Source organism: Lepidothrix coronata, unplaced genomic scaffold, assembly GCF_001604755.1.
Source record: "Lepidothrix coronata isolate B3197 unplaced genomic scaffold, Lepidothrix_coronata-1.0 Scaffold89, whole genome shotgun sequence".
NCBI classification, from domain to species: domain Eukaryota; kingdom Metazoa; phylum Chordata; class Aves; order Passeriformes; family Pipridae; genus Lepidothrix; species Lepidothrix coronata.
Window position 1 is genome coordinate 3668209 of NW_016690269.1, and position 15410 is coordinate 3683618.

Below are 15410 nucleotides of genomic sequence, written 5' to 3' on the forward strand. Positions count from 1 at the left end.
TGATGAAAGTTAATTCCTTCCCAGCCAGGTCCAGTAGAATTGCTTATGTATAACTTAAAGCTATGCAATATTGATGATTTTTTTCCACCAATTTGAGACTTCCCCTTAAAAAACAGATCATAGTTCAATAATGACTTTCCAAAAGCTATTTCCTGCAGATTATGCTCTGTTCACATTTGGATGTTGATAGGAGAAGAACAGTGCCATCAAAACAGGTCTGAGAATTAGGTTTTCTAAGTTATTATCTTTTTTTTCTAATGTGGAGACAGTGCCAATGAGAACTACACTGCCACTACAGCAGTTACCAAAAGTCTCATTGAAATGGACCAAAACCAGAGACCTTTCTAACTGGTATGAAATATGAGAGATTTGTACTTTGGGAGCTCTATTAGCCATAAAGTGGGTGTATGGTCCACTTTGCAATAAGGAAAGAGAGCCAGTTTTTCACACAGAAAATAAACACCTGTATCCCACATCAGCACTTACACCAATTTATTATGGGGAAGAAGGAAGTGGACTTTTCCTCCTGCAAGCACTGCCCATCACAGGACACTGTGCCATGTCATGCATCACAGTCACAGCTGAAGGAGACCTGCCCACTCAGGCCTCAGCCAAGGCCCATCATGCCACTCATCAGTCCTGTATGAGACACATCAGGATCAATCTGTCCTTGGGCAGTCCCTGGCAAAGGATAATGGCCCCTTTAGGCTGCGTGGTCTCATCTGCCACAGAAATTAATTCCCTGTACACAGGGTGCTGAGGAAGCCTTGAAGAGGGACTTTCCTTCAACTCTGTCTGGGCGCACTGGAGTCTCCACACCTGGAGCTGATCGAAATATGGCATGGGTTTTTGTGTGAAATATAACAGGAGGGAAGATACTGTAGGCCCCTGTGTTGCTCCAGAAGGAAACCCTCTGAAAATCTTTTTCTCACCAAAGTACCGAAAGACACAGAACTTCAGTATTCCAGAATTCGCCAATTCCCAGTCGGTGTGTGCACCAACATGCACCCACTCGCTTCTCCCTTCTGAGAAGCCCGCATCTCACACACTTCGATCCTCGACTCCCAGCGTGGTGCTGAGCAACAGCATGTCCATCTTCCAAGGCCAGATGCCGGCGGGGCAAGAACCCAAACCGCAGGGTACCAGGGAGAGCCGGCACGGCGGGGTCCCAAGGACAGCTCCGTCACACGGCGCCGAGGGCACTCACGTCACGGGGTCCCGAAGAGCCCGTGCCGCGGGGTCCGGAGGGGACCGACGGCTCCTCACCCCCGGAGAAGCGACGCCGACGGGTCCGGGGGCTGCAGCCGCCCGTGCCCGGGATCCCTCTCGGCGGGGCCGCCGCCCGAAAGAGGGGTCCGGGGGGGCGCGAAGGAGGAGGCAGCGCTCGTCCACACCCCGCTGAGGAAGTGGCCGCGGCTGCAAAAAAACGAGGAAGCGGCGGATCCGGCGGCGCGGAGAGAGGGTCCATCCGCGCTCCCTCCAAGGCTCGGCACGGCAGAGCCGCCCTGCCCGGCGCTGCATCCCTGCCGGCCGAGGGACGAGGCGGCGGAGCGGGGCCGAGCGACCCCCGGGCAGCGGTGAGTAGCGGCCCGGCCGCCAGCACGGAGAGCCGGCGGGCCCGGCGACACCGCCCTGCCCTGCTCCGGCCCCCGGGGCCGCGCCGGGCTGGGGACCGGGCCGGGCCGGGCCGGGCCGGTGGGAGCGGGCGGCGCTGCTGCCGCATCCCGCGGGGTTCGGGGTGTCGGGAAGCGCGATGAGAAACCGGCACAAACGGGAGCCGGAGCGCTCGGCAGCGGGCGGGAGGGATGGATGGAGAAGGAAGCGCTCTGGGACGCGGGAGCGGGAGCATCCGTGCTGGGGAAGGGAGCGGGCGGCTGGAAAACGCACCACCACCAGCCCGAAACCTTCCTGTGCTTCCAGTGGTTCGGGAAAACAAACGCCGCCAGAAATTTAAATCTAAAATTTAGGCGGAAAAAAAAAAAAAAGAAAAAAAAAAGAAAAACTGGTTTTGCTGTGTCTCGGTACTTTATTGTGGCGGCAGGTTTTAAACAAAGACAAGTGTACACAAAAATAGGGCTTGTGTCTAAATGGTGTATAACCTGTCAAAGCTTTGATGCCTGACAAAATGTCTTTAAAAATGCGGGTTTTTTTCTTATGAAACTTCCCTATTCTGTTTCCCAGAAAACAACTCTAGTTAATGTTTTACTAGAAGTGCTAAAAGTAGTTGATTCTGGAAGTAATTTCTCTTTGTGTTATGTGTTCTGCCAGCATTATTCAGTTATCTTTGTTAGCACTGTATTACATAAAACTTTATGTTGTAGGTTGTTCAGATGAGTTTCGAGTGATGTTATTTCGGACAAAGATAAACAATATTTTTGTTAAGTGAAACAATCCAGTAGAAGAGTGGCAAGTGGACTCCAGTCTGATCAGGTTACATGATAAAGCAATTATTGAAAACAGTTTTAAAACGAAATTATTCTTCTTAAGGGCATTAATATCTTCTAAATATTTTATGTTCTTTTCTGTTAGGTTTCTTTCATGCTCTTTTTTGTCCACAGAATCTTAGATCTCCTGAGCCCTTGGGTTGAATCCACAGAATAATCCATGGGAAAAAGCATCCAGTATAGAACTGCTATCAGCATGTGTAATTTTGCAGGCTTGGAGGCCATAAACAGTAGAAGTGTAGGGTAAATTAAGGCAGTCCACTTAGAGGAACTGTGACTTCTTTTTTTTTTCTTCATCTCTCAGTTCAGCAAATAAGGAAGTTTGAATGCTGTTTATTTTGTGACAGTTATCCTGTGCAGGAGAAAGATTATAGTTACATATATGTATATTTGAACTAAAAGGTTTGAAATCAGCTGTGATGCTTAAAAATGGCTGAAATAGATAAAAGTAAATAATTAAAAGTTTCACTTGAGATAACTGTGAAATATCAAGAGAAATAGAGTTGACAAGTTCTGGTTTTACTTCTGTTAAAAAATATTAACATTTTGTCAAAGCAAAGGTGAACTGTGCAGCTTTCCATTTTGCACAGTGTTGCAATTATGATAAAAGAGAAGAATTAGATCCACAGTCACAGGAAGACAAAAACTGAAATTTATTTTCAGAAGTAGCGAGAAGTTTATGTTGAGCACAAAATAACAGATTGGAAGACTGATGGTGAAATTATAAACTGGTCTTAAGCACCTTTAAAGATACCAGTGACCAAAAAAAAAAAAAAAGTAGAATCATTTCATTAGTCTCCTATCCTTTCTTTGGTATCTGTTATGTCAGAGGCACTGGAATTGGGAGAAATCACTTCTGAAATGTATGTTGTGTTCAGAACCATAAGTTTTTTGAGTTTTTTTTTTTCCTTTTTAATCCTTTTTCAATATACAGTATTTAGCACAAAACAATGAGTCTGTTGTTGTTGCTGTTTTGAATACTGTGACTATAAGAGATTTGCATCTGAATTCACTGAAGATTCTAGGTAGTGTCATCCCTTTCTCAGTTTTATAGACTTTGGGATAAGAGCCTCAAGATTTGTTGTGCCAGATTGTTCCAGAATCTGCTTTCAGTTGCATGTGTTTAGCTCCAGAATAGCACAGCTGAAAAGGGGAACTCGTCTAGGTTTATATCATAATTACAAGGAATACAAGACTTATCTTTAAATGTGAGTAATACTCACAGAAAAATCATTCCAATGAGCTGTTTAAAACTACTTCTTTTTTACTTAAATGTACAAGCATGCTTAAGTGAGTTGCTCAGATGGGACAGGAGTACTGGTACCATTCAAGGAATCTGTTAAATAGCTGAAGAGACACTTGAAGGTGTTTGTGAGTGTCAGTAGTAAGGTTCAGTCATAAAATAAAAATTTCTCACCTTGCAAGGATTTACGCATTCAAGTTCTTAATGTTTAATTTAATTAAAAATAAAAATGTATTTTATTATAGAGAAACAATTTTGTAATCCACTTCAACAGTAGTTTTGTTTGCATTTGATGAAAGAAGAAAATCTTGGGGGAGGAGGAGAAAGCAGATCACTTTATGTCTCAGCTGGCACTTCTGTAAACGCTTTTACAGAAAAACATTCTTAATGTCTGCACCACTTTTACCAACAAGCATTATTAATTTCTGCAGTTGGATTTAAGCATTTTGGCCACTGTTGCGAGAAAAAGAAGCCTTGGGCTTTGCAACATCCTTCCCTATTCTTTTATGTGGTAGAGCATAGTACAATACACAGTTATAGATATTTATCTGAGCCATAGTGAAAAAAAAAACTGATCACAAAGTTCTTGGTTTGTATTTGCATTTTTCTCCTTTCATTTAAGGTTCCAGCAGCAAGGTTACATTGTTAATATTGTCTAGCTTTTAATTTCATGACACGGGGTAATGTGTAGGCATACAATTAAGCAGAAGAAAACCTTTTGCCACTGACTTCTGCCTTGCATGTTGGGGTGATGGGAAAACGTCACCATTGTAAGTGCAAGGAGTGTGAAGGAGCCTATATGCTCCTGCACCAAAAAGAAAAAATTCCAGGATTTGCTGTAGGAAAGGACAGTTGATAAATATACATTGTGTTTGACACAAAAATATCACCTGCCTCGAAGAAATAAAATACAATTTAGTAGTTTTTCTTTACGTTCCAAAGTTAAAATTAGATTGTAACTTCCTGTACCTGCACATACAATGATTATTAAGTGGCCACTTCTTTAAAAGCAGCTCTTCTAAAAATGAAAGAAAAGGTAAAAATATTTTTGAGACTTATGAGGATCCTAATGTTCTAAAGAAACTTCAGTATATCCATATTTGGACCAGTGTTATTTAATATCTTCATTAATGACGTATATGAAGAGACTGAGTGCACCCTCAGCAAATTTGCAGAGGACACCAAGCTGAGCTGTGCAGTTGAGTTGACACTCAACTCAACTTACACCCTGAAAGATGGGATGCCATCCAGGGGGACCTGGACAAACTCGGAAGTGGGTCCATGGGAATTTCATGAGGCTCAACAAGATCCAGTACAAGGCGCTGCACCTGGGTCAGGGCAAACCCTGGTATCAGCACAGACTAGGAGATAAAGGGATTGAGAGCAGCCCTGCAGAGAGGGACCTGGGGGTGCTGGTGGGTGAGAGGCTGGACACGACCCAGCAATGTGCACTCACAGCCCAGAAAGCCAGTTGTGTCCTGGGCTGCATCCAAAGCAGTGTGGCCAGCGGGGTGAGAGAGGGGATTCTGCCCCTCTGCTCTGGGACACCCCAGCAGGAACACTGCATCCAGCTCGGGGGTGCTCAGCACGGGAAAGACTTAGACCTGTTTGAGTGAGTCCAGAAGGGGGCCAATAGGTTGATTAAAGGGATGGAGCACCTCTCCTGCGAGGAGAGGCTGAGAGAATTGGTTTTGTTCAGCCTGGAAAAGAGAAGGCTTCACAATGACCTAAATGCTGCCTTCCAGTACCTGAAGGCAACCTACACAAAAAAGGGAGAGAGACATTTTACAAGGGCAAAGTGACAGGACAAGGTGCAATGGCTTAAAACTGAAAGGGAGTAGGTTTAGATTGGAAATTAGGAAGAAATTCTTTGCTGTGAGGATGGTAAGGCACTGGAACAGGTTGCCCGAAGAAGTTGTGGATCCCCCATTCCTGGAAGTGTTCCAGGTCAGGCTGGACGAATCTCTGGGCAAACCAGTCTAGTGAAAAGTGTCCCTGTCCACAGATCTAAATGATCTTTAAGGTCCCCTCCAATCCAAGCCACACTATGATTCTATGATAAGCAGAGTGCCATGAGCCTTCTGTTTATAACAGGTACCACAGCAAGTAAAGGAAAATTAACATGTATTAGAATCTAAATACCAGGGTACAGGAGTATGATACAAATAGTTTGTCCAGTTTCACTATCACTCAGTGTGCAACAAACTGAGGTTGCATTGTATTGGTTGACCAGCTAGGACTACCCTGTAAAACAATTCCTCCAGCTTTGTCCTAGTTTGCTTTGGGGTGGCATTCCTCCAAACAGGTATGGATTGCCAGGTGTCCTGAATGGACAAAATGTCTGGCAATATTTCCAACAACTGTTCTTCTTTTGAAAATGTAAAGAGGCAGCAGAAGGAATCTTTCAGCACTGACACTGAGCAGAGGTAAGATGTGAGGTGCTAAAAGCTTTGGTAAGGAAGCAGGACTTTAGGCACTGTAGTATGTAGGTCCAGACATGTAAAACCCTGAGGCAATGCCTAGGTCAGGGGTGAAGTTGAAATTGGTGGGAAGCACAATTGTAACTGGGGATAACTAGAGAAAACACATTCAGGAAGTGTTAAGGTAGGATATGTATCAAGAAAACAGAGATACAGTCACTTAAATATCTTAACATCATAAATCCTTTTCTTAAACAACAGATTCAGTAAAATGAGTAAGGAATCACCATTAAATACATCAGCCACAACCTCTTGGATAGTCTTCCTCTTACTTTTTCCTCTCTCATTGGATGAAATAATGAAGTAGGTGAGGGAAAAAAAAAAAAAAAGAAGAAGAACAAACAAACCAAAGAGGAGAAACCCACAAAAGTTTCAAGACCACAGCGTCTAGAACATAAAGAAGCCAAGGTGCTGTCTTTTAGCTAAAGCCACTCTGACTGAGAGCATCCATGGGATGCTAGATCTAAAATTGTGCTGCTGCTGTACACAGAGTGGGTCATTCTGCTTTAAAAAATTCCGGTGTCGATATCAAAATTGACTCAGTTTAAAACAATGTCTACATATTTCTTACAAACTAGATTTCTTGATTTTTTTTTTTAGAGTTGCCTGAAAAGTTAATTTATTAGTCTAGATTCAAAAACTGAGGTTAGAAATCAGCTATAATCTCCCCCCCCCTTAAATTCTTGTAAAATACATTAGAGATAAACTGAAAAAAAAATCTTTTCATCCTTTGTTTTTTTTGAAAGACTATGGAAAAGGAAGCTGTTGTGTACTTAGTACACTGAAGTGTACTAAGCAGTTGCTTATGGATAAGTTCCTACTCTGGGAAACTCAGACCAAATCTGATAACTTGAATCCAGAAGTTCATTCTAGGAAAATAAAAGAAAAATTAAACGAATTTTTATCAAGGTGAAAATCTTCAATATCATAGAATAATAGAATTACAGAAAGGTTTGGTTTGAAAGGGACCTTAAAGATCACCTAGTTTCAACCACCCTGCCATGGACAGGGACACCTTCCACTAGATCAAGTTGCTCAGTATCTGAAATATGGGGAATGTTAAGTAAAGGAAGCAACGTTAATATGATCATCTTTGACATAAACTGTTAGATTTTACTGCTGTATTACAAAGAACACATATGAATTCCACAGTGTTTTGCTCAAAATTTAGTAAAGGAAGCAGGATGTTTAAATAAGGATTATTTCTGCAAATCAGACAATGGTATTTGAACGAGTGGAGCATCTTGCAACTGTCTGAGAATGATCATTTATTGAAAATAATTATCAAGAGTTAGAGCACTACTCTGAATAGTTCTGGTCATGCACGCAGCAGGACACGCAGAACTGAAGTGGTCATCTAGGGAGGCTTTGAGTAACCATTTGAGTAACCATTCTGCCCTCATGTTATCATGTGCAGTTGGTAAGGAATCTCATGCTGCCTCGAGTGACAACTGTGTGGTAATCTTCATCCAGTGGATGCATCAAAGATCTGGCCTGCAAGTATTTCTATGCACAGAAGTACAGCGAAAAAAAAATCCACTGAGGCATGAGTGAACTCAAAACTACTGGAACACGCTTTCTGCCAAGGGTGCAGAGCTGTGTTCACTTGGAAGCAGTGGTGTGTTGAGGGAGTGATGTCACTAAGTGTGAAATCCATTTGACTCCGACTCTCGAGGGACACGTTTCATCAAATGAAGGCAGCTTTTACTCATCCTGGTGTAGCAGCTGTCCATAGCAACAGTCACCAATGGGCCACTTAGCAATGTAACTGTTGAGAAAAGAAGCCTGACCATGAGCTATTTTTTTCCGGCCTGGCAGTTTGTCATGCAAGAGATAGGGAAATACTGCCTATTGGCCCAGAACACACCCAGGCCAGGTGCATCCTCTCCCTGCCCAGGGTGATAAACAGGCCTTGTCGAGGGTGTTTAATTGGTCCAGGTGTTGCAAATGGGCTGACTCTCTGGGAGGGGAGGAGACAAGAAGGCTTGTGCCTCTCTGTCTAGCATTTCTGGACCATTCTATATTTTACATGAGGGATGGCATTAGGTTGGAGTTAATCCAAGTTGGTTGTTTGCTGGCTAAAATGGGTTCCTGCACACTAAGAGGCTGTTTGATCCACTCTTTATACCAATAAGAAGTAAGTTTTATCTGTGCTGCTTATTCTGAGGATAAAGTTTGGTATGGGGAGAGATGCAGACTTGGTCTTTTCTGGATGGCTGATTGACTGATGTACTAATTGGTGTGAGGGGTCTTTTCTTGCTATGCAGTCTATCTTTTTTGATGTGTGTGTCCTCACAAAAGCTAGCGGGAAGAGCTGGTGCCCTTGCTGGAGGATACTATTTTTGGAGAGAAGCATTCCTTTGATCTGTCTCCTAATTAAAAAGTTGTTAAATTAAAAATTCTTTACCATGAGGGTGATGAGGCACTGGAATAGGTTGCCCAGAGAGATTGTGGATGCCCCATCCCTGGAAGTGTTCAAGGCCAGGTTGGATGGGACATTGAACAACCTAATCTAGTGGGAGGTATCCCTACCCATGGCAGGGGGGTTGGAACTAGATGATTTTAAGGTCACTTCCAGCTCAAGACATTCTATGGTTCTATAATTCTAATTATTACATAGATTTTAAAAAAACGGTCCTTAATATTGGCAGTCAGGCTGTGTGAGCTAGCATCGCATCTTCCTTTCAAAAAATAAAATTACTTGCCCATTCTTCCATAACTCTGGGGGTGTGAATTCTTTCTGAATGTAATTGACAGCAGGAGATGAGCTATTTGTGCTTACCGTGCCTCTATAGCAGTAAATTAACCTGGCTAAAGGCTTCTAGCAGGAATTTTTCAAAGAATAATGTAACACAACAAGGTATTCATAGACTAGAGAGGGGCGCTGGGAAGGCTTGTTTGGTTTTGTAGAAACTTTCCTATTCTAAGAGTATGAAAAGCAAGTTATTTTTGTTCTTGCCATTTCTCTGCTTTATATATAAAGCAGGACACTGAAGATTGTTTCAGGTCACAAAATAATTGAAAGAGGAACCTGCCTAATTTTGCCACTCTGACTCACAGTGAGCCCAGTCCACTGAGGCATCTCTTCAGCAAAGGCTTTAGTGGTCTCAGACAAATGAATGAAATATAGTTGTGTTGTTTGCTTAATAATAAGCCATGGCTAATATTCATGGCTGAGCAACTGAGACCATTGCCTACACCTGTAGCTCCTGACTAGGAGACAGGCAGAACTGCACAAAGAAGTGAAGCTCATACCCTTATAATAGCTTTGGAAATGTCAGCCTGCAACAATTAAAAAACTAGTTTAAAAAAAAAAATTAGATGAAGATACTGGAGGCTAAAATTAAACCTACCTTTTAGGTCTGCCCACTAGCAAAACCAGAGTGGTGTTTATCCTGAATTTTGAATGACACACATGGCATTTTGCTTTAGTCCTGTGATGGCTATCAAACTTAGAGACTGCTGTAATAATGTTGAATTTCTGCTGTGATTTTGGGGTTTTTTTTTTTTGGATGGAGCTTTTCTTTCACCTTTTGTTTCATGTAGCAACTTCCTTCTAGAACTGATGATGCTTTATTTCTCAGGGATGCCTTGTTTACCAATGATTTTGTTAAAAATGTCACAAGGACTGCAAGAGAAGTGTATGGATTGTACATCCATCCACACTTAGAGCCTGATCCTTCTTAATGAAGCCAGTCTTTCTCAGTTCTCATGGTAATAAAAATTCACAGTATCACCAGCTCTGTGCTCGGGGCTGCACTTTTCTGGTTTTTGTGTGTGTGTTTGGAAATGGGGCAGATATTCCAGGTTTTGCCTTCCTGGAAAAAGTATTTTGGTGTAACATTCTGGTAGATCTCCTCTGTCTGGCAACTTCTTTGTGAGTTGTGAAAAGCAGCTGAGAACAGTGAACCTTGAAAGATGATTTTGGAGTAATTTGTGGCAGGGCAAAATTTAGTGATAGTTAGATGTGTCTTGGTTTTACTGTGCTATCCTGTCCATAACAGTTTTGTCATAGATGACCCTGTAAAAACGAAAATATATTCCACCTGTAACCATGCAATGCTGTCATACTTAATGTCACTGCAACTGTGAACCTGAAAATATCCAGGCCATTGGGTAGACAGTTCTATCCCTTTCAAGTAAGCTGCTTTTTTTGTTGTTTGTTTGTTTGTTTTTCTCTTCACATGTGTTCACTGACTTTATAAGTTCATTTCACAGCTCCCTACGTGCAGCCAAAGTAGCCTCTGTGGCACATAAAAGAGTTTTACTTTTTACCATAATTCTGGAAAGGAAATAAGTTTGAAACAAAACCAGAAAGGAAATATATATATATATATATATATTTTTTGACCAACATTGGGAAGAAACAGTTATCCCTGCACTCTCTTTTGGTCACTACAGAGCCACAGCTGGTGTTGGTGGAGGTTTGTCTGTGCCCAAAGAAGTTTGTTCACATCTTGTCACAACAGGAAAATGAGAGACTAGAGAAGTGTCTGCCTGCAATATCTTGAATGTTTTCCTTCAGATTCCAGCTCATCCCTAATGGTTCCATAGCTTACATGGTGGTTTTATAGGGACTGATCACAGTCAAGTACTTTGTCCAAAAGGGAGCAGGTTTCCATACAGATGATGCCACCTGTTTGTAGGCTGAAATGCTTGCTTTGACAAGAGGCATCTTTAGCCAATGTTTGTATCTGTGACAGTTGTAAGAGTTGAAACAGAGGCAAGGAAAAAACTAACAGGCCATGATGAGGATGTAGAAGGAAGTATTGATATTTTTGTATAAATGGTTTTGGGTTTTCTTTTTCTAAAGGAAAAAAAAAAGTAGATTTTTAGGATTTTTGTTTGGTTTGTTGTTGTTTTGGGTTTGTGGTGTTTTTAATATGTGTGAAAATCATAGGGTTCGTACTTTTAGGGAAGGAATTACTGCAATCCATAAACACCTGGCTTCCCCCCCCCCCAGTTTTTTGATAGCATACTGAGCTTTTCAAAAGATCAAAGACGAAAAACCTTATTAGAGGAAAATTATGACACACAGAAAGATTACCAAAGACATGAGAGTCCTAAAAGAGAGGTTCTGTGAGAGAGACAATAGATTCCTAGCATCAGTGAAGAATGGTTTTTAGTGATTAATGCTCCTCCATGAGATCAGTACAGAAGTTTATGTAGAAAACCCCCGAATAGAACACGAATGTTATGGTGCTTTTTCTAAGCATCTGTTTGCCTTATAATAGGGCAGTAATTGTGTTGACAAGTCAAGTAGTATTTCCTCAGGAAATATTTCAATAGCTAGAGTGCCTGGAGTAGTCTGATGATATCAGAATGTCAGATGCAATTTAGAGTAAATGAGGGCATTTCTGGCATGCTTCAGTTGAGTAGAAAATATCTATCTGTCTGTCCTCAGTATGCATTAAAATTACTCCAGAAATTAAATCCAAGGGAAAATATTTCTAAAATCACAGGGGTTTTAAGCTAATGATAATTTTAGTTGTGTTCACGATATTTTTTTTCAATTCCTCTTATGAATGAGTCTTTGACACGGGGGGGAGATAAACGGTGTTTTCCCCAAACCTACTAGGTGAAATAGCAATGCCACCTGTCTAGCTGTTTTTTTGTTTTTTTTTTTGTTCTGATGTGGCCAAAATTTACACGAACAAGGGCAAACACCATTTTCTCTTGAGCTGAGAAAGGTGCTAACGAGGCCACTAACACGAACCTCCCACAGACTGGACAATCCCAATGGTCTGGTAATAACTGATGGTGTTACTAAACCCAGTTTGTGAACTCCCCAGCAGAAAAGCCTTCTAGGCCCAAAGCTACCACATTCCCCATTTTTTCCCAGACAGACTTTAATGAATCTACAATTCGGATAAAGAATACATCTTAGTGTTTAAGAACCCTACCAGAAACACTGTGGTTATCCTTAAAGCATTGCAATAAATCAGAAATATCTCAAAGAAAGAAAATACTTCTGAAACTAGACACCCAAGTGTCTATGGAACTTGACACCCAAGGCTGCTATGTCTGATAAAAGTGCTAAGGAAAGAGGCCAGTGTTGAAGAAAGAATAAAAGTGAAATTTGCTAAAAAATAACACATCCTCTGTGTATCTGACAACGTTGGCCAGGAGCACACATGGAGCCACAGAAAAGCCTTTGGAGATAAAAGAAGACATATTTTTAGGGTCTGAAGTAAGGTAAAAAACGGTGCAGCATAGCTTCAGTATATCATCATATCATCAGTAAAAGGATGCAGAGTTCAGAGAGGAGTGTTTGATTGTACGAGGAAAACTTCTCATGGAAAAGTTGGAGAAAACACATGGAAAAGGAGGCCCAAGCACATGAGTGGTGGGAATGTTGCTGCAGGCTGTAAGCTGGTTAGAGACACCGTAGGTGCAGACTGAGACACACTGCCCTAAAAATCAGCACCCAGCAAGGGCACTTCCCTGAAGAAGGTCAGCAAATTAAAGAAATAAGTTGGTGATCCCATGTATGTCAATTTTCCTTTTTAGACAGTACTACGCCACGTCCCCTTCAGTGTGATGGGTGGGACATTGTTTGGAGATGTCTACACAAGTTGCAAAAATCACCAGTGTTACAAGCTGAATTACATAGGATTTCAGATTTCTTCAGTAGGTCAGAAAATTCACTCTAGTGTCCTGATCAAACTCCAATTAGTTTGAATTACTTGAGAAAATTATATTCTGCTTCATTTCCTTCCATAATTGCTATTTACTGTATTCTTCCTTTATTCCTGCGTAATTCTCTCATAGAAAGTCCTCTCCTAAGATCTGGATAGAGATTAAATCTTCATGTTTATGCAGAAAGGTAAAGAAGACATTTAAAAGTAATCTGATGAATCAAATTAAGGCCACAATTCAACTGCCTATACACAGTGGAAAGTGATTTTAAAGGTGAAAAAATGAGAATAGAACAATAATTTAAATCCATTTTATTTGTTAAAATACTATAAAAATGTAAACTCTTTAACAGTGAGGCAATAGCAGTGGATTTTTAATACTTTATGTCAGAGTTTACATTAGTTTTGAGTGTACCATTAAGATTCTACTTAAATCCTAAATATTTAATATAGTGCATGAAGTCACCATTCAATGTTTATTTCTAATTCCATGCATGCTGAATTCCTTTCAGCTTTCAAGTGTGTTACATAAGTTGAAAATGTAGAGAAGAATCTTAGAACAAACACTTGTAGTGTTTTTCTCAGAGGCATACATCTTGATTCCAGGAATCCCATTTAAATAAGGACTTTAGAAAAAATGCATATTTGCAATGTTCTATTATTACTGATGTTTTTCTGTGTGTGACTAGGGAACTGTTGAAGTTATGTTGGTGCTTAAAATATCACCCTGTCCTAGAAGAGATTGTTTCAGGACACATATTTTCATCATTCTGCTCTGTCTAGTGAGCCTTATGCATCCTTATGCATGCAAAAGATACTTGCTCTAAACTTTACCTTCATAATTCCTCACAGAAAACTACTTTGAAAAACAAGGAAACATAAAAAATAGCTCTGTTCAAATGAGGAAGTTGTTTGTAACACTGTTTCACCAGTGCATGGCTTTTGACCTTCTGTCACGCTTCAGTCATTTTGCTTATGGATGAGTAAACTGATCCATCAGAAGTCCCTAAGTCTCCTTCCGGATTTCTGTTTGGTCTTTTTTAGAAAGATTCATACTCCTATTTATAACTTTCTTATAGATATATTAAAGTGGAGATCAATAGGTAAATAATATTATACTCTTTGCCATGCAAACCTTTCAACAAAACAGTTATTCTCTCTTTATCCTCATCTAAATATAAAAGATGAAATAGAAGTAAGCTCAGGGTAGCAGTTTTTTCCTTACACTTTCCAAGTAGGTTTTCCTGAGTTTTGCTCTTCTGCTTTGAGAGAATGTTCTGCTTCCCTTTATGCATGGAATGTGTGAGATACTAAACTCTTGTGCTATGTCTGGAGTACCCACCATTTCAACATTGATGAGGAAGCTACCTGAGAGGAAGCGGGTACCTAATTTTCCTGTGTATTTGCATAATACATTTTCTTTCATGTAGGATAAACTTGATATTTGCATGAATTTGTAGCTTCCTTAAAAATCAAATTTAACGGCCAAAGGGAGAACTGAAGACACTCTTTTGTTTTTATGCTCAAACACATCTCCTGGGTAACTGCCCTGCACTTCCTTCAGCCCCCTTAAGGGTAAAGCTCTACATTCAGCCCTTCAGGCTCCTAATCTCCATTTTATAGTCACACATTTGTAACTCTGCTCACTTGAAAAACTCATCACTATTTGTCACCTGGAGGAATTTAGAAGGGGAGAAAACTGAGAATCCAAATATGTTTTCTTCTGCTGTGTTACTGGCCCTAGAAGGGTATTGTACTCCTGAAAGGAAGGCAAGATTTTGAAAGTCCAACCAAAGAGAGCATCCATCTCAAATTCACGCATTCTTTCAAAATTGATAAGAAATTTTTAACCATTATCTCAAGTTTTGTGTGTTTATTTGGTCCTTGCATCCCAGGGAACACTACATCAGTCCAAACATTTCCTACCATTGCTGAACACTGAATATTCTTCACACCTTGCCTGAAATCTATCAACATTAACCTGTTTTGCAAAAGTAAATCAGGCCTTTGTTGTCTGAAACAGTAATGAATAAATCACTTGTGAAATCTATGATACCGTAAGAATCCTGCTGTGGTTCTTTCCATAACTGAGAAACATTCTCTATATTTTTGAAACTTTTTATAGCAGGCCTTCTTATTTATTTGAGCGTTGAACTTCTCTATTTTACATTCTGAAGATTTAAAAGGGCGTCCTTCATCAATGCCATTACTGGCATTTCGTCTAAATTGCAACCAGCGGATTTTTTTTTCCTCTCTGTTTTAGGAATTTGTGTCTGAACAAATCATCTTGAAGAGAGTATAGTAAATGCTGAGATTAATATGAGATTAAAAAATACCCTGAGGAGTAGCCTGATCTGAAACACATCAAAGTCAGAGTGAATTTAACTTTCAGTAGCCATCAGGATTTTTGTAGCCAGGGAAGGTGAGTTTACCTCCTCTAGCCCTGCCCACTCCCTCTGTTCCCCATCAACAAACACACTTTTATTTTGGTAGATCTTATTTTCAGTCTAAAGTTCTTTATCTTTTTAAGATATGAAAGTTCTAACATTTTTTTAATTCTGAAAATAAAGGTATGGCAAAAAGGAACTTTCATTAAATACTTCCA

At 40.6% G+C, this 15410-nt stretch overlaps 1 protein-coding gene across 3 annotated transcripts in view; it reads left to right on the top strand.

Moving 5' to 3' along the window:
- The first annotated feature begins 1539 nt into the window (after positions 1–1539).
- The window catches only part of SYK (spleen associated tyrosine kinase), a 49129-nt gene continuing 35258 nt past the window's right edge, over positions 1540–15410 (top strand). For all 3 annotated transcript variants that reach the window (XM_017821238.1, XM_017821240.1, XM_017821239.1), the window contains exon 1: positions 1540–1577. The gene's annotated coding sequence lies outside the window, so the exon portion shown is untranslated. The remainder of the gene's footprint in view (positions 1578–15410) is intronic.